The sequence below is a fragment of the Bombus flavifrons genome, chromosome 16 (genome assembly GCF_040668555.2).
Source record: "Bombus flavifrons isolate JBK064 chromosome 16, iyBomFlav1_principal, whole genome shotgun sequence".
Classification (NCBI taxonomy): domain Eukaryota; kingdom Metazoa; phylum Arthropoda; class Insecta; order Hymenoptera; family Apidae; genus Bombus; species Bombus flavifrons.
In genome coordinates this window covers 5653593-5674055 of record NC_138457.1, presented here as the reverse complement: position 1 = coordinate 5674055, position 20463 = coordinate 5653593, and the positions used below count along the sequence as shown (strand labels likewise).

Below are 20463 nucleotides of genomic sequence, written 5' to 3'. Positions count from 1 at the left end.
GATTAAATTATATCCTTCAAGTTCCTTTTCGTAAGCGAAGCGTGAACTCGGTAGAATTTAGTAATCGATGTCGGATTGTATCTTCCACCTGTTCTTACAATTCTCATTAGTCTTTGTTATTACGTTATTATTAGACTGCGGATTTTTATGCAACTTCGTATTTCCGAGGATATTCTTGGAGAATTAGAACCTCGGTAGGAAATTCGGCTTTGTGCAATTCTCCGCACTTTCAAATTGCGCGCTCTGGATAAATGATATCTATGGTATTAGTCTTATTTAATTGAAAACGTTCGAGTAAAATTACAAAATAAAACAATCATTTCAGTACAACTCAATTTTATATTACAACAGCTACGCATACTCTGCGTTCGACGAGTATACTCGTCATATTCATTGTTCTTTGCCACACTTCTCATTTTAGATAAACAGATCGCAACAGCTAACTGGTGAAATCGTATAATAATCAAAAGCAATCAGATTTCGAAGACAATTCTAAGCCAGAGAAGCTTTCCTTCTCTTCTAGAAAATTTGATATTTGTCGCTGGTACAGTGTCTCATCTACGAGAAGTTTTCGCGTATGTTACAACCCGATAGATCGTCTAAAACGCGAGTTAGAAGTGAGATGCGTCGACGCTACTTTAGTTTGCTCCTTAATTAACCAGTTAGCTGTGGCGACCTCTTAGAAAAGCGTGTACCTAAAATGCGTCGCATTGTTCACACGATATACAGTTTTTTCATAATAATAAAAATCTTTTTATTTGTTCGTTTTATTTCGTCTTGGCCTGCGAATATTGAAAACATCTTAAGATTTACGAATATACCTTAGTTCTTACTAAAATCGCAGCTTAAACAGCAAATTGTAGCTCCTTTCTACGCACGACGAGTATACTCGTCGTAACAGAAAATATTGCCATTCCTTCGTGACGAGTATACTCGTCGTAACAGAAAATATTGCCATTTCTTCGTGACGAGTATACTCGTCAAAAACAGTTAACTGATTAATGAGTCAATATACACGGCATCCACTGGTCCTAACATTCGACAAACCTAAATCGATTAAACAAAATTCCATGAACGTTGCACGCGCGCGTCCAGTTTGCATAATCGGATTATGTCACTTGTGTAATAGCGATCAACCCGGATATCCGGTTAACGCATGCTCCGAGAGCCGTGAACAACCAAGAAAGTGGGATTTTGAGGAAAACGTCGATGAATTTTAGTCTGCTCCAGTGCTTTCCATGCAATTTTGCACCTGGAAACACGGAAACTCGCTGCGCTTCGGGGCCAAGCCGATTTTCGCCTTGTTTATCCGCGTGATAGCGATCTATATGTATAGCGACCCGAGCACGCGACTCAAACCGTACACGCGGCACTTCCTTCGTATCGGAATTATGTAACACGTGTCTGCATGGCATTTTATAGGGAATAGAGACATAAATACGACGATGATGACACTTTCCTGAGTGCTTGTTCGTTGCGACTATAATCCTCGTTGGAAAAGACACTTGGGTCTCTGAAATTTATTATACCGGGTGTTTCCTTCTAACGTATGAATTCCTCGACTTTCATACGACGAATTAAAGTTGAAGTATCTGGCAAAGTAATAGTTTCTCGGTGTAAGTAGGTTAATACTTTTTTATAGGAAATATCGAGATGGATCGTTGTATTAAAAAATATGTGAACGCATTTTGAAAGGAATAAAGTTGACCTTGAAATCTTGCCACTCTACTGCAGAAAAAAATAATTTGCACAATACGATGTCCTGCATGACGTCGAAAGAAACAGCTTTCATTTTCTCTGTTTTTCAACGACAAAACGTTTCTTTTTCTAATTTTGATCCTTAATAATGATTAATTATACTCTAATTATACTTAATTGTACTGTAATATTACTCGCGAGGTATTGTACCAGTTTCCAGGTAAACGAAATACTCTGTGCATGCTGGAGTGATTAATTGAGAAAAGAAATTAGGAAGATTGGAGAAAATATGTGGCAGTCAGTGAATAGGAAATTCTGGGACTATATCATTGTAAATCGTCGAGGCAATTAATTATGATTAATTGTGTAAAACGATGAATTATCATCAACTAAGCATCGAATTAATTACGAAAAGAAATTAGAGGATACGACGGACGAAGGAACAATCTCCGGTGTTCTGTTACGATAAACAACGAACGATCTTACGCTTTGCGAATTAATCCCGATTTTGTATATCTTGCAGCTATAAACGTCTGTTAGAGTGCCGTATAAAAGGCACTGTAGCTTGTACGAGTTTTACAAGCTTTACAAGCGTGTGCACACGCCAGCTTCGCACACTGTTGCACGTTCCATGTTTAAGTACACGCTATACATTATATTTGCTCTAAACCGAGTGTCTGGTGAACGTGAAAGAGGAACTGGTAGAGAAAGACCAGTGGCAACGATCAACCTGGTAGGCCGCCTCTAAACACTTGCACAGGGAAGTTGTGTCTAATTAGATCCAATTAACATCTATCCTTTCACAATGGACGATTATCTCTCTTATTGTACAAGCTTCGTTCAACCGCTTTATCGGTTATTTGTCTCGATCTTTCGAGCCTGTAAGACTCGTGTAAACATGATTTATCGTGAGCATAGAAACGCGACAAAGACAGACAATGGGTCGTAAGATCAGTAGAAAATTACCTTTGGAATAATCTGTCGCTAATAGAGGCGAAGAAGCACAATTGTCCGTTTTAACGAGCGTAGAATTCACGCACACGGCCTTGTCCTCATTTTTCCACGATTGACCCATGGATTTTGCAACGCTTTACCGGATAACGTATAAAAAAAGGGCACGCGACTGCATAATTTTGCAGCCTGTGATCAGTGCACACGTATATCCAGCCTGTTCTCGAGGTCGATCTATGCTTTATGATCCGATTTGATCGCCAGTCGTATATCTTTCCTTATCGATACGATGTGGGTCAGAGTTACGTTTAGGATTACGTCTCATTCGCATTAGTTCCGTGTCACAGGATTTAGCCGATCGACAGCCGCGACTGGACTGCGCCTGTGAATTTCACTTGGCGTTGGATCACATCTGGAAAACGAACCGCGTAACTCCAGCGTTGCTGTAAAATTGCGATTAAAACGAGTGTCGGATCTCAGCTAAACTCCGTATGGAATCTGAATGAAGTTCTGTTATAGGTTTAAATTGACTGATAATTAGGGTTGGGTATAGTCTGAGGGGAACTCCAAATAAAGTCTGGCATGGACACGGTATTAGTCTATTATCTGAATTAAATCTAATATTTGGTGTTATTTAGGCTTACAGCTATAGAGTCTGTACGTGCGTGAGTAATGTGACTTAGTATCAGGTCTAACGATGAATTGCCTTACTTAGAATTAGGCCCTTGGGTCTGACCTAAAGTTGGTACTAGGTCTTAGATGAACTTACAATTAATATTAGGTTTTCAGGAATTCCTTTTGTGATCGAAATGATAATTTATCCAATAACCTACAGTTGGAATAATTTTCTATCTGAAGGGATAGAGGTCTCGTTTCTCTGAATAATATTCCCTCTTCGTTCTTAAAAGTCAACGTTTCTTCTACTTTTCTAATTAGTAAAAAGCGGATCGATCGATGAAACATTTATTGGCGATTTTTTTTAGGCAAAGTGGAATAACCGTGGTAGTCGTTAGTCGACTAATGTCATTCGCTTGAGAACACCTCGTTTCGCGATCGCAATCGGCTATAGATCGCAGTTCCATGCTGCTTTGACGTCACGGCGAATCGAGCAACGTGACTGTCGTTGATAATCGAGCAGGGAAACGCTTGTCCGCTAACAGTTTCGCCTGATTAATGGCTCTTCTTCCCTGGTCATCCATCAAACGTATGCTCACAGGTGAATTGTTGCCTGTAACTAAAATTTCAAGGCCTGGCGGACTGACTATTATCAGTTTTGTAGACGATTAGACGTTGGCCATGTATTGCAATAATTATACCTTAATCGTCAAATGCCTCCAATTGGCAAAGTTGAGTAATAGCAACGACCTGTTTAAACGTTGTAATTAAGAGATATTTCATTTAGGTTCTTTAAACAAAATTGCAAAAATATATTTCCATACCACCATGTTCGATTAAAAATTATTGACGTTATTATTGAACGTATTATTGATTACGTTCGACGTGTATACTCGTCATTGCTCGATTTTAAACTACGCGCCCCGCAAGGAATTTTTCAAACTAAATTCCACAAAAATGATATTTTTTTCATGATTAATTTTACGTACATTTTCCTGAGAAGTGTTAAAAAAATGACGGTGTTTCGCGTTCGTGTCTATCGTCACGTTCTACAGATAGCGATTGAGTGTGTGAAGAATGTAAATGGCATAATGAGAACCGTGCGTGTAGCTCTTGATAGTTTGGAATACTTTCCTTGTCTCGTATTACCGTAATAACCGCTATCTTCCTACCAGAAATTTCATTGTACAGGACGATCCATTCGTGTAACTACATAGTTGGTTTTGTGCTCGAGTGTCTCTCTAATTGAAGAAGCACGCGTTTCTTCAATTTCCTGTACACGTTGGATAACGTTTTTACGCTTTTGAATGACTTAGGCTACGCCAAGGTACTCGAAAACTTGTGCACACCTTTTACGAATACATTATGTGATAAGGGAAATATGTTGAAATTTTATTAACAAGGATCGACAGACTCGATCGTGATATTTATGCAAATTCATGATCTTTGTAAAGGCAACCAGAGGAACAGAAAAACAGAACTCGTATCATGCACATTCTGTTCATTCTTCCACCTTGTAATGTTCCATAAATACATAAACATCTACAGTCATCATGGTTCCGATTGAAGTTGAAAACCAATCTGAAAAAATATATATATAGATGACACAATATTTACTATAAGGTTCTATGTTTATCAATTACGGAAATAATGAAGCACACAGGTATTTAACGCTAAAACTACCGATAGTTAACACGAAGCTATTTCTACCAAAACCAGTGAAAATGACTGGTATTTAAAAAATTCGTAATGATAGAATATTTGTATATTTATTGATTTATTACTTTCTTACAGAAGGAATAACACGTTACGTAGTACATTTTTGTTATTATTAATCCATCTGGGATCCCTGAAAGAGGTTTGACGCATTTATAAAATCGTAGAACCAGTCATTTTCACTGCTGTGGTATTTCTAGCGTTAGCATCTAACGATCCAGCGATCGATCCGGAATTTTCCTGATAACTGATATCGTCGTATCGAATGATACGCGGTAAAAATTTGAAAAACGCGTGGCAAGTTGTAGAAAACGAGAAAACTGGTTAATTGGGGTTCGATAAACAGATTGCAGGACTCTTTTACACTTTGACAAATACCAGTCATTTTGCCTGCTATCGGTATAAGTAGCCTGAATACAAAATTATTTTTAGTTTGAATACATAAAAGACAAAATAGAAGTCATTATATTATTCTTTTAGTTATCGTTGCGAAGGTCATTACATCATTGTGGAAAAAATATAACATGAAGTAGGAATTTAAAAATAAAATTAAATTGTAAAACCAGTCAGTTTGATCGGTGTGGTAATTCTAGTGTTAAATAGTCGAATTACCCATTCAAGTATACATTGTATGTTAAATAAGCTTCGGTATTCGGTGGAAGCGTATTTGATACTATAATAATATAATAATGAAGAAGGTTCTGTCAAATTTGTTCTGTAAAAAATGACTACAAGACAACTAGTTACTCATGCTCCGTATTAATTTTCTTTTATTAATAATATGCTCGCAGCAGATACCTTGCGACATCCATATACATTTTCAGATTAGTTTCAAATTCTATCGACATAATCATGTCACTCGTGTCTCCTCGCAATACTAATGAAATTTCAAAATGTTTTACATAATGTTTTATATAATACACGATATGTAAATATGAAAGTTTTTCTTTGGGAAGTTTGAAATACTTTGCTGAGCGCTGTAGATGAATACAGGGAAACCGTTTTATCAGACAAAGTGCGCGATTAGAAACGATAATAATCGCTGGCTGCGAAGTAGGTAAGTTGGATCAAGCGGTTTCTCATGTTTAATTAAAACGAAAGCCATAATCTCAGCCACTTCTCTTCTGCATTTTGGCTGATCTGTATGCGTCTACAATTGTAATATCGTTCTCGGAGCAACGTCTCTGGAAAATTGTAATTGTTTCACTCGATCGAGATAGTTTGGTGTACGTTTTCGACCGTCGATCGGAGCGTTCATGAACCTGAAAGGAGGGGAAAAACGTTATTTGTGCTGTTCAGTACAGATGCAGATAGTGTAACAGGATCGTTAGGGGCAATTAAAATTTCCGATTTTCACTTCTAACGAAGAAAGTGCCTAACGAATTACCCGCGTTAGTTTCTAAAATGTGCTACGATCGAAGTTATATCGCGTTTACCTATCGATCTTATTGAGTCGAGCGGTGATTTCGAGTAGATTTTGCAGTTTTTGGACTGCCAAAGCTTCCCAGGACTTTTAGAGATTCGTAGAATTGTTTCCAACTCTTTGGTGAAATTTTCTGAATTTGTCGAAGGTTTTCGGAAGTCTTCAGAAACTTTCAGACGTTTTCGGAGATTTTCAGAATCCTCCAGAGATTTCTGGAGGATTCCAAAAGTCTTTGGAGACTTCCAAAAGCCTCTCAAGAGTTTTCAGAAATTCTCTGAGACTCTTAGAATCTTCCAGAAACCTTTAGAATTTTCCTTAAACTTGTATAGAACGTCAAAGACGTTTCAGAAAGTGTCAAAGACTTTCAGAATCTTTCAGAGATCATAGAATTTTTCTGGGGCTCTTAGGATCTTCGAGGAACTCGCAAACACTTTTACCGACTTTCTGTAATCTTCTAAAGCCTTTTGGAACGTATCCTAACGTCTCTTCCCTCTTCCAAAAACTCGCAGAGTCTTGAAGAGGCTGTGAAGTACTTTTAAAGCGAATGTACGTGGCTTTCAGTTTCACTGATATTCTCATTCATCGGTCGATGAACTTTTAAATTCTTCAGGAATATCTCGTCACTCAGCTGGTTTACATCGAAAACAAAAATGAAATTCGTAACGGATGCAACATCGTTTCCCGATACTTGCTCCACAAGAACTTTCCATCCTTTTCAGACCGGTCTCTCCCCCCCTACACTGAGCATCAGTTGCAACATCGCGAGAAATCGATGTCTTTGAATCATTTTCGTTTCTAGGAATTGTAAATGCGACCCACAGAGGAAAGAGGAAAGGTGGAAATAGGCTGAAATAGGATTTCTCTTTCGGCACGTGATATATGTTATCGAGGCCTATGGTTAGATGGTTCTCGTGAAAACGTGGTCTGAAATTAGGTAGATCTACTTTTTCGATCGCGTGAAATATTTCAGGGCTTTGGAAGCATCGTTTGAAACTTTTAACACGTTCGCTGCGCATCCAACTTGTTTATTTTCTACTTGTGCTGTACGTTAACAAAACATTTTTATACAGTATCTTCGTTTGTATTGCGAAATATCAATTATTATGAAATACTTTCTCATAATCTCGGGATTTTTAACTTACGTGTCACATTGAAGACGTTAGCACGGATAATCTCGAGCGTACGTGAACGTGTCAATTGGTATGATTGTGCCATTACAACTGGTATCATCGAGACCATAACAATCTGCAGTTGGATTACTTAATTTTCGAATTTTGAACGTAATTTAATTTTATAGCCAACCTTTATCACGGAGAATATATTTATTTTATTTTATTTAATTAATTCCATTTATTTATTTTATTTAATTCTTCTCTCTCGGCTTTGAATTTCGTCCGTCAATTTTATCAACGTTACAACATTACATAATTTCTACTTAATACAACAACACTATTTACCACGGAGAATATAAAATACAAAGTGAAATAAAATACCCTAAATTTAATAATCAAACATAAATTATTACAGCCATCTGTAAACCAATAATACTGATTCATGGCTAATCTCTACTTTTATTTACAAAATACGTTACAATGAATTTCTCTTCTCGTTACTTAAAAAGTAGAAATATAAAAGCAGGGTACGAAGCGGAGAGATATTGAAAAAGAAAAACAGCGTTGTTAAGACAAAATGCAATTGTTTCGTTTAACAGTTGCAGTTGAGACTCCTGCGAATAGGACACAGTTTTTTTGCACAGTTTCGTTTCAAGCGACCGAAGCAACGATAATTATTCCGTTACGCAAAGCTGGTGCCCCGTGAAACTGCGATCTGTCGTTTCCTTATCGGTTTCTTGCAGGATTCATTCAAACGAACTTTCTCCGGTCACGAAGCAACGCAGTAACGAAATTCTGATTCGATAAGCCAATCAATGACGATGATGGTCGTACATCTTTTACCTAATCATCTCTTTATTGTGTTATTGTTGGAATAATAGAGAAAGAGAGAGAAAGAGAGAGAGAGAAAGGAGCAACAAGTGCGAAAACCAAGCTTCTTCTCGCAGTAATTAGTTGGAAACCAGCGCGGAGCGTCCGTGAAGCGTTACTTTGCATTCCTGGCTTGCGATGAGCACGGGATCACGCGTGTGGCAGATTTCCAAACGATCCGCGCGTGCACATGCTGTCCGAAAGCCGCTGAAGGTCTTTGAAAGCTGCCTACATATCTGTGAAGGCCTTTGAACGTTTCCAAGAGCATGTGAAATTTGTTCAAAAGCTTTTTCTGGAATTCCCTCTGAAGGTACCTACGAACATACCTAGGAAGTCACCAAGGAAGATCCCTAGGTTTCTGAAAGTCGCCAGAAGATTAATTAATTACTGGATGCCATTTGAGGTCTGTAGAAAAATATTCGATACCATTTTTGGAAACTCACCGAAACTCAGGAAAGATAGTACAAGTTTCTGCGAAGGTTTCGGAAGGATCGTCAAACTTTTGAAGGCCTCTGAAAACCTGTGAAGGACCCTGAAAGCTACCGAGGCATCTGGAAATCGTTGGAAAAATTCTGAAAATTTCTGAAGGAGTTTGGAAGCTCCCGAGGACTCTGAAAATTTTTGAAGAAGTTCTGGAAACCTCCGAAGGACTGTGAAAGTATCCAAAAGATTTAAAAGCTTATAATGGCCTTTGAAAGCTCCTTTGAAAAATTTCTACTAGCCTTCCAATGTCTCTAAAACATTCTGAAGGCCTCCGAAATATTTTGAAAGCCTCCAAAAAATTCTGGAGGACTCCAAAAAATTTTCAAGGCCTCCAAAAAATTCTGAAGGCCTCGACAAAATTCTGAAGGCCTCGACAAAATTCTGAAGGCCTCGACAAAATTCTGAAGGCCTCGACAAAATTCTGAAGGCCTCGACAAAATTCTGAAGGCCTCGACAAAATTCTGAAAGCCTCGAAAAAATTTTGAAGGTTTCCGAAAGATACCGAAGCTTGCGAACACTTGTTAGAAGTGTCAAACAACTTTCAAATAACGTGCAAGGCGAATGAACGACATTAACATCCAGCTGGAATGAAAACTTGACCACTTAAGGCCTAAGGTCAGCGATCGAGTTGACAATATTGCTCATAGTCGTTTTGAAAGAGCCGGGCTACGCGAACACGCGTGTGCGCTCTTTCGTCATTGGTCGATCGACGAAATCGCGACTACGGACGATTGGGTAATGCTCATCGCACTTACTTTCGTTTCACGTAACGTTCGTCCGTGCGTATACAGTATACGCGCACGAAATTGACCTGAAATCACGTTTTAATGCTTTCGCGGTCAATTAACAAGCGAGTTTACGTCCATCTTCGTAGAAGGATCGGTATAGCGTGACGTAAACGTCAACTTGTGAAACTTGTCCTTATGAGGCTTGTTCTCCGCTCTCGCCACTACTTGTCAATAATCCTACAATCGATGGAAAATTTACGTCAATGCGCTACTAATATCTGAAATATACCTCGCTTTTACTTGTATGTATTTATGATGGCGGAAAGCACGGCGTACATTATTCTCAGAACTCCATTCTCCATTATCCACTTGAAAGTTAATACTGTACTTACGCGATTAATTGACAAGTTATTCATAGCGGTGCTGGTGGCTGCTCGTGAAACTCCAGGAGCCTAATTGCACTTGTCATCCAAGTTACTCGTTGCAGTAACTGAGGATAAATGCTTCGTCAGATATTGAGAATCAGCCTCTGTTATCATGTACGGACCAATCGGTTGTACATACATTAAGAATCATTGAAAGGTAGCTGCATTCTTAATCAAACGGTTAAGTAATTGCAACTTTTACTTACGTTAGTCCGCCAACGTTGGACTGCGAATAATTTCTGAAACCTATGGAAACTGGCTTCATAGGTGCTGAAACTTGCAACAGGCGCCTAGGAAATTACGCACGTAGCACCCAATATGGATACGAATATAGATAGTTGAGATTTAAGAAACAACGAGGGAATGCGGACGACGAATGATGGAAGATAGTTTGCGGCAGGTCAAGGGACAGGGTACGAACGATAACGACGACGTTGAGACATGGATTTCGCAAGGGAACGCGGCAAAAATCCTGCTTTCCACTGGTTGTTTTTTCGCAATGCTCGTCGACATTCGAGTACTTCTACTACTTTTCTCTCTTGTGGTTTTTCTCTTGTTTTCCTCCAGCGTACACTACCTCTCATAAGTATCTTTTTCGAATTGTAGTAACAGTTTGTGAATTTGATTAGACTGTACAAATGAACGATGAACTGATAAAGGCAACGCTTCTCACGTTTTTATCGTTTCATCAGGATGTACACTAATCGTGCATAAATATTTGTATTTACTTAGTGCACTCTAATCGAAACACTGATATTTTTATCACGTACCCGATATTATATTGTAGAAGAATCTTTCTTTGTCGTTAATTCTTTATTTCTTTCTATACTTTATTTCTTATTACTTTCTTATGGATTCGACAGGATTGCACCAAGTATTCAGATACTTAAGTGCGATAGTGTATACCAAGATGTATTCTACACGATGCACACAAGATACAAGATACGCACTACTATTCATAAGTATCTGGATACTTGCTGCAATCCAATCGAAGCATTCATACTTTTGTTGTATATCCAATTTTAAATTATAGAAAAATGTTTCTCATCGTCATTCCTATCAGGGTATACAGTGCCGTGCATAAGTATTCGTACACTCAGTGTACTCCAATCGGAACGTTGATATTTTATCGTGTTTTCAACATTACGATAGAAGAATGTTTCTCTACAATTACTTCTTCACTTCTTGCAACAGAAGCAACGCTCATTATCTTTTTATGGATTCTTCTGGTTGTACGATACCGTGCATGAATGTTTGTACACTTGGTGTAATTCAATCGAGACATTTACATTTTCTATCGTTTTCAACATTACGATAGAAGAATATTTCTCTATCGTTCGTTCTTTTCTTCTTGCCATAGAAACAATGTTTATTGCCTTTTTGTGTGTTCACTATTGTGTAGGTATTGTATGTATTGTGTATTGTTGTATAGTGTACACGATAGTGTATAAGTATTTGCAATTCAATGGAAGCATCGATATTTTGTACTGTATTTTCAACGTTATTATAGAAGGCTGTTCACTATCAGTTCCTTAAATTCTTATCATAGCCGGGCTCAAATGTTTTACTGAAACATGGAATATATTTGCATCGCTTAAGTTACATATGTGTTTTCAATAAATAGCTAACACTTGATCAAATCTATAGAAAGTTCTAGAATGTGACTTGTGACACATATTCCAATCGTTCTAAGATCTGAACACTGACAGATACACTTTAACTTGGTTGTGTCTGTAGAAACAATATTCGTTCATTTTTTATATTATTGCTTTTTATTTATACTAATCAATATCGACTATTGTTTTCAACAATATATAAAACTGTTTATGGTTCGCTGAGATAAGATCAGAAGCGAAACTTAGATCGAAGATCTTTAGTTAAAGTGTATTTTATATGTTTGCAATAATTTGGAAGCGCGATACATACGTTTGCTAATTAATATTGCTGGTTGTAGTAACATGAAGAGTTTGTCTGTCTGTTTAGAATACTCGTCTTAATCTGTCTTATAATTGAAAAATTAAAGAATCTGGAGAGAAACAGGTAGTCAGGTAACAAAATAGTTCTATACGGTATGACAATTACGAACGTCAATTTTATTGTTACATATTGACTTTTGCAAATTGATTTAACCGGGTTATAGTATACTGTTATAGGTAATTATGATAATTAGAAAGGACCAAATCGTTCTCGATAATTAAAGTCTTGGGAAAAATAAGCAAATTGTTCGAATGCTTTTGAACGATAGTGTACATCGACCACGCGTCGTTTATTCATTTTTCCATCATTTTTTTGTTCCCCTCGCGTGAAAATGGAGCCGCGTACTCGTCGAATCCAGCCATGAAAACCGAGAGGCATCGTGCTAAGCGGCTCTTCCAGCGGGCAACCACCGTGTCGACGTGAAAGCATACCGTGGCTTACCATTTTCCATTTTATTATTTATAAGCGTTACTTTCGTTCTCGGCCACGTGCAACTTTGATTCGCCTGATTCTATCTCGTCATCTTTAGACTGATAACGCGTAGTACGTTTTTCCTAGATTGCGGACGTTTGCGCAAATTCAGATTTTTGTTAACACGGCTTATTAGCCTTATATATATATTAAATACAAATGAAAATTAAGCTTAGAAGAAGCAATTTGAAGTGGTCGCTGAAGTGTCTCAGTTTCGATACACTTTCGTTTCATTAGACTGCGGATTTTTATGCAAACTTTTATAAAGTTAATTAAACAAATCGAATCCAAGTAGAAAATTTCATTCATTGAATATTATAATAGGTACTATACTTCCCATATTTTGCATAGGTACCATACTTTGGATATTGTTCATAGGTACCATACTTTGGATACTGTTCATAGGTACCATACTTTGGATGTTGTTCATAGGTACCATACTTTGGATATTTTGCATGGTACTATACTTTGGATATTTTGCATGGTACTATACTTTGGATATTTTGCATAGGACTATACTTTGGGTATTTTATATAGGTACAATATTTTGGATATGTTGTACTGATACTATACTTTGGATATTTAGTATATGTACTATACTTTGGATATTTTGTACTGCTACTATAATTTTGATATTTTATACCGGTACTATAGTTTGGATATTTTGCATAGGACTATAGTTTGGATATTTTACATAGGACTATAGTTTGGATATTTTGCATAGGACTATAGTTTGGATATTTTGCATAGGACTATAGTTTGGATATTTTGCATAGGTACTATACTTTGGATATTTTGTATTGGTACTATAGTTTGGATATTTTGTATAGATACCATGCTTTGGATATTTTGTGTATGTAGTACATTTGGGATATTTTGTATAGATACTGTACTTTGGGTATTTTCTATATTTTTGCATACTATGTACATTCCGTGCATTCTTGCACTCTCCATAAATCGGTATGTAAAAATCTGTTGTACAGTTATGTTACGTATTTTCCGTCTTGAAGTTTTTGTACTTTCGCCTGTTGCATAATTACACCAATATTACTAATGAAAGTTTACGAGCCCCAAGTTAGATGCTACTACAGTATTAATAAATACGCTTATACAATGGCAATAATCTGTGTAAAACGCGAAGGGAATTCCCCAAATAGATTAAAAAATTAACAAGTTACTTAATTATTATATCTGAGAAGAAATTATAAAATTACGAAAGAGAAGTTATGTAATTTACGACTTGCAATTTATCAGTCTAGGAATATTATTTTTTGATCACTTATTACACAAGAAGTCTTGGTAACAAATTCAGAATTATAGTTAATGGACATTATATTTTTATTTCTTCTCTTTTATTTTCACAATAGAATATTCAAGCCACTTGTTAATAGATTGAATTGGCTAAACTAAGAGTTCTGAGATCATCCAGTCTGTAGAAAATGTGGACAAAAAATATACCAACTTCGAACATAATATCATTTTGCAATCTTTTAATGACGACTTCTTTTCTAAACTGGAATTGCTACTCCACTATTGGAATAAATCCAGCGAATCGAGAGTTTTTAATTTTGGAAAGAGAAATTGGCACAGGTCGCTTGGCCATGTCGCAGTGTCACGATTCCATCGTAATTTTCTTATTCCGTCTCTTGCGGTTGACGCGATGATGAGACATTGATCCTCGAACAGGCTAATCGTTGTCCCAGGCAATCCTCGTGTCCTTTTACAATTTAACAAACCACGAATAAAGCCAACTCCCTGTCGATTCACGTGTTGGTTCGCCGTTACACAATCTGTTCGCACAGGTCATGTTTCGAAGTTGCGCGATTCAAAATTTAATCTGATTCACTTTAGAAGCATCCAAGTAGTAGTTGGTTTAATAAATTAAGTTAAGATTGTACGTAATTCGGTTAGATTGTGCATAGGACTCTGCATAGTTAGCAAGTTCAAACAGAATCATAATTAGATGCGCTTAGATCGGTGTAGGTCAGAAATAAAATCACACGGTAGTGGTATCTGTATTATTCTCTGAATTTTAATGCTATTAAATCTTCGTCTGTGTACATTAGGCAAGTTCAGGGATGGCGCAGAGTTTATTTCCCGAATTTTAGCAAGATTAAACGCTTGGAGCATACGTACAAATTTATTTAGTAAGTTTTAAATGCACTTCCCCTGGCGAGCAGCGTAATAACGTTTCACGCAACATTATTTTTAAAAAATCGTAGCTAAAGTAAGTTGTTGTTTTATCTCGTTACAAAAGATGTAGCAGAACGCTGGTATTGTAAAATACCGTGACGTTTCCGAATTTCATAAAATTGGAGGATCTAGATGGAGGAAGAAATGGTAAAGAATAGAAGTGGACAAAAGTATTGATCAAATTCTTGAAATTTCTATTCGCGATTTCGATATTGTGAATTTGTTTTCTAACCAATTTAAAATTAAACCGATTAATGGAACAAATTGCGGATTAAACGATTATACGTTAACGTTTAGACCTTCGTCCTTCGATCGTTTAATATATGAAATTTGTTCTTAATTATGTTTGTCTCGTCAGACTTTAAATATTCGTCGAGATACTTTTAAGCTCTGGATTCAAATACGTCGCGCACTATAATATTTCAGTATAAAATTTCACTAAAGGGCAACGATGGTTACATAGGGACGCGGCACGCTGTAAATTTCGAGCACAAGGCCTGTGATTCGAAACCGACTTGACATTCCCATCACAACCTGGCGTGACTAGCGTCTCAGATGAAATAGCGTTACGAGGGATCATTGCCATTATCCTAGTCATTCTCCAAGCGACCATTCATTACCACGAAATTCCACTGACTCGCTTAGACTCGATAATGTCGGTCGCTTAGTCCTGGAAAAACCACGTTATTATCTTCATACTTCTTCATGCAACTTAAGATTATATAAATGCATGTAGACCGTAATTACTTCGACCGGAAGCTAACGAGTGTTTCACCGAAAGTGCCAAAAAAATTGGTGAAAGTATGCAGGACAATCGCATTTAAACACCGCCATGCGATTTAACTCTTTCGAGATGCTTTTTTCCCGGCAATGACCGGCAATAATGCAATAATTTGTGCTTTGGTATATCGAAAGATTAAAAAGAAATTATTTTTGGTATATATTTTAAGCATATATAGGTGGTTCCATCTTTTACGGTGCGATCATTTATCCTAATTGTTAGTGGCGACAGAGAAAATTACATTGTATACAAACAGCATACATGCTTCATACAAATCTTATCGTTTTCAATTGCTGAATCGGCCCTTCAGTATTGGCCTATTTATTATGAAACATCTTGTACGTGCAAGGTTAAGTTGATAAAAGTTAGGTTATGACACTGTCAGTTCTAAGTATTGCCTACTTATGCGACATCTTGTACATAGAAGGTTAAGTTGATAAAAGTTAGGTTATGACTCTATCGACCCTTATGTATTGCCTACTTCTTATGAAACATCTTGTACATAGAAGATTAAGTTGATAAAGGTTAGGTTATGACACTATCGACCCTTATGTATTGCCTACTTCTTATGAAACATCTTGTACATAGAAGATTAAGTTGATAAAGGTTAGGTTATGACACTATCGACCCTTATGTATTGCCTACTTATTATGAAACATCTTGTACATAGAAGATTAAGTTGATAAAGGTTAGGTTATGACACTATCGACCCTTATGTATTGCCTACTTATTATGAAACACCTTGTACATAGAAGGTTAAGTTGATAAAAGTTAGGTTATGACACTATCGACCCTTATGTATTGCCTACTTATTATGAAACATCTTGTACATAGAAGGTTAAGGTGATAAAAGTTAGGTTATGACACTATCGACCCTTATGTATTGCCTACTTATTATGAAACATCTTGCACATACAAGTTTAAGTTGAGAAAAGTTAAGTTATGATACTATCGACGCGAAGTACGGTCTGAATGGCAGCAATAAAGATAAGGTTATTAATTTAATTAATTTAATTTCGGAAGGATTATGACACACAGTTTTCTGCTTCCTCGTTGTAAAAAATCATCTCCCTTGGAGGTTATCTACTTCAATTGCGTTACGGGCCACAGACTGTTTTGGCCAATTTGTCGCGTTGAAAGTTTGAGAATCCTTTGATACGCTCAACTATTTTATCGCTGTCGACATTGTGACTTAAACCAACGATTATTATTCAATATATTACCACACTGGTTGGTCAATCCACATTCTGGTCAATTGGGCAATCCCGTGCAAGTTTATCGGACTGTTTCACACGTGGGGAAAAGGCCAGAATGGAAAACATGTTATTAAACCTGTTAAAAACGTGGGATTTTTAATAGCGTGCACGTTTGGAGGAGAAGGGATAGTTAAGAACCAAGGTTAATTGATTAAGGTTCTATGATTAAGCCTAGATCAGGTCAGTCCTACGAATTCCCTACGAAATTTTCATGGGAATGACTTTCTAATATTACCTAAGAATCTACAGAGGAGAATTTTATTATGGGAACCTGACCTGAATTTTAATATGAGCTAATCTAAACCAAATTTGGACGGACTTCTTCGGCCTTCGTGTAAGACTAACAAAGAAAAGTCACACAATTGTATTATTCGTAGCTTCTAATGGATTATCCAATTGTCCATTATATCACGGATTTTCATGCATCTGTGAGAAATTTAAAGATACAAAAATACGCACAGTATGCGTACAATCTACACAACTATGAAATACAATACGTACGTATAAAGCTACAAAATATAAATACGTGTAAAATACCTAAAATAGAGTTCTCGTTATGACGCTCAATAGTAAAGAAAACACATCTAATTAAAAAAAAAACACGTTAATTCCAAGTACTAATTCTTTAATCGTGTGGATAAAAACATAAATTTGCATAAAAGACCGCAGTCTAGTTTTTCGTATTTCTTAGCAGACGAATAAAAAGTGGCAGGATTAAAGAAGCATTACGGTAGTTTAAAAGATCATGTAACACTGGAGTAGTTGGATAGACCGGTAGCTCTAGATCAGGGTCTCCTCTTACGTTCTCTGGATCAATGTCCTCGTCATTGTTTCTTCAGGAAGAAGCTCGTTCTTTCTGGATCATCAGCCCCCATACAGGCTACCGTAACCCTATACCGCGCATTCTTCCTTAACATCTCATCTGTCTCATCTGTCTAGTGCCTCCTCCTACCCTTTCTCGCTGGCTCTTGTGCACGTTGGTTCGGTCTCTTTCCCAGGATCTCATCTATATCTATATCTATATAAACGTTATAACGTTTCGTACTCTAATTTTTTTTCAAAGAAGACATACTTTTACTTAACGTTGTATGTTGTTGCTTTCGGCGTCATCTATATCTTCTTTCGAAATCTCTAAAATACGCAATCCTATGACGCAACGGGTGTCACGTAACTGAAGATTGTACTAAAGTTACGTACGAAGAAGATGGTCTCAGGAGCGGCCACATTGAACCACAGAAGATTGGGAGAAACGTTATTTGAGAAAATTTGGAGTAGTTGCGATAAATAGCCTGGAGGCAAATCTAATCTTTTTGATAGATCACGCGAGAACATTAAGCGTAAATTTTGAAGAAAATTTGTCATCATCGTGGAGATTTGAGTGGAAGAGTGAAAATGGGGAAGTGTCACTAGACCGCATAATTACGGAAATCGTGATTTGAATGGAAATAAGATGGCAGATTTCACGGATAAGATTGGAAAGCTACGTGGACGCGGTTATCCGTAGAAACGGAAGGACATTGGCTCCGGACACGGTAGGATTCGAGCGTGAACGACTTTCTAAAACCACTTGCACTCGATTCCAGCTGGTTTTTCCATCGGTGATTCGATGACGCGGTTTCGAAGCGTGGTGTACGCAGATCTCACGATCTGGATGGCCATCTTTCTCCTCTCGTCACGGAGAAAGTAGTCAGTCGACCGGTCATTGGGTAACACGGCTCCTTATTCGATCTGCAACGATTGGATAACAGTCGCGTAACAATCGAGCCAACCTTTTGTTCCAGCTGTCCAATGAAATCGTAACCTGGCCGACGTAATCGCGCTCTAATCAGACTAATTAACAACGATTGCGCAACTTTCACACGGCTAGAAACCAGTCGGTGAAGCTTTGCCATTATTTGGAAAGCAAGCTTCGTGGTGTTACGTCATTTCTTTTTCGAGGTACGGTAGAAACAAGAAGAAAGTCGGAGAAATGAATTTTTCAAGTTTCCATTAAATTTGACTCGGATCAGGTTCAGTCAGACTCGTAGTTTGTGAACTTAAGAAACTCGATAAACCGATCCTCGCGAATAAATAAATTTTCCAAGCTTCGGTCAACCACTTAGCTGTTTCTGACGAGTATACTCGTCGTTAAGAAATTGCGATATTTTGTATTATGACGCGCCTTGTGAGTAATAAAATAAAACAGTCATTTCGTTACGACTTAATTCTATATCATAACAGCCACGCGTACCCTGTGTTCGTCGAGTATACTCGTCATCGCTTACTCCTTGTCACGCATTCCAGGTGCCCTCTTTTCAAAGAGGTGGCAACAGTTGACTGGTTAAACGCGAGCTGAACTCTCATTAGCTTCGAACTGAATTCTTACTTTGATAAAGAGATTTCTTAAGTAAATAAATTTCCCAAGTTTAGGTAAACTTTGAGTTGCACTTTGATTTAATATAATAACGTAAAAATGATAAGTTCGACGTCTCTGCTCTGAACTTTGATAAGCGTGACTTAATACACTGTGGCTCCAGAGTTCGCATTGAAGGAGTTCCAGTTGATTCGGTCGATTTTAGCGTCTTTTAGAATTCGATTAAAAGTTTCGATGAGATTTCTCAGAACATTTTTTCAATAGACTTTCCATTATCGCAAAAACTTTTATTGGAGAGTTTGACCAGCTGACTGCGGAGGTCAACGCCCTGGCAGGAGCCGTGTTTGTGTTTTTCGCTGGGCAGAATCTGACGTAAGGCGAGTTGCGAGTCAACGAGCTTCCCAGAAAACAGTGACGGCCCGTTTCTTCGATCTTGAACCAGACTTACCGCAATCCCGTTCCGAATCCGAAGAATCGACAGCTGACGATCATTTCGCTATGCTAAACGCGTATTGTACCGATCTAGGTCAAGTTTCGTGCGTCATTTTTACGCCCTGTTTTTCAATGACGCTTTGCTCGAATTCGCTTAACCCACTTTTCATTTAGAATTTTTAATATATCCCTGTTTTGTCTTTTTCGGCTATGTTACAAGGAGGATGACGACGATGACGATAATGTGCAGTGAATGTGAATTTCGTGCGGCGGTGGTGGTAGTTTGGTTGGACCAAAGAGAGAAGAACGGATGTGTGCGATTTTCATCGCTAAAATTGAACTCGAGTTTGAGACACGACTGGCTACTTAAGCAGAGACGGATGTCTGCGTTATTGCACTAAGTGTGCTTTTCCATTGCGTCACGAGCACAATAACAATCGTCTATGTAATTTTTTATTCGTCTTGTCAAACATTTTGTTTCTCTTTTTCAATCAGCCTAATCCTTTGCTCGACTGGTTTATTTTCTTAACACTAACCTTGCCAGGTCCGGTCAAATGACCGGCTTCAAAATTTAACTTGAAACTGTACGTTCATCGTTATTTCTTTGGACCATTTAACTTTGTGAAAATTCTCGTATTTTCCGATTAATCAATTTCTCAGTTGTTGTTAGTATGAGAATTTCCATAAAGTTAGACGAACAGAAGAGATAACGATGAACGTACGATTTTAAATTAAATTTTGTAACCGGTCGCTCGACAGGCTCAGGACAGTAAAGTTAAGTTAGAATATACCAAGGAGTAAATTGTAAATAATGCAGAGTAAAATAGGGAAAAATGGAGAAAAATAAGAAGAGAGAAAGAAATGAATATTTTAATATGACACAGTTGAAAACGAGGATAATTTATAAGATATAAATTAATTATTATAAGATATAATTTATTTTTTCGAATGTAGCTTACAAGTTGACAAAGTTTTGTAA

At 37.3% G+C, this 20463-nt stretch overlaps 1 protein-coding gene and 1 long non-coding RNA gene across 8 annotated transcripts in view; one reads left to right on the top strand and one right to left on the bottom strand.

The window, feature by feature from the left end:
* Ptr (patched domain-containing protein) overlaps nucleotides 1-20463 on the top strand; it is a 59397-nt gene that overhangs the window by 25651 nt on the left and 13283 nt on the right. The window lies entirely within an intron of this gene.
* Nucleotides 7961-10542, bottom strand: LOC138188140 (uncharacterized). 2 transcript variants are annotated; one of them, XR_011175379.1, is made up of 5 exons: nucleotides 10228-10542; nucleotides 9989-10086; nucleotides 9624-9833; nucleotides 8829-8996; nucleotides 7961-8743 (listed from the first exon to the last, which is right to left on the bottom strand). It is a non-coding gene; the product is annotated as an uncharacterized LOC138188140 (long non-coding RNA). The 2 variants fall into 2 exon arrangements; XR_011175380.1 differs by having other exon boundaries at nucleotides 8829-8936.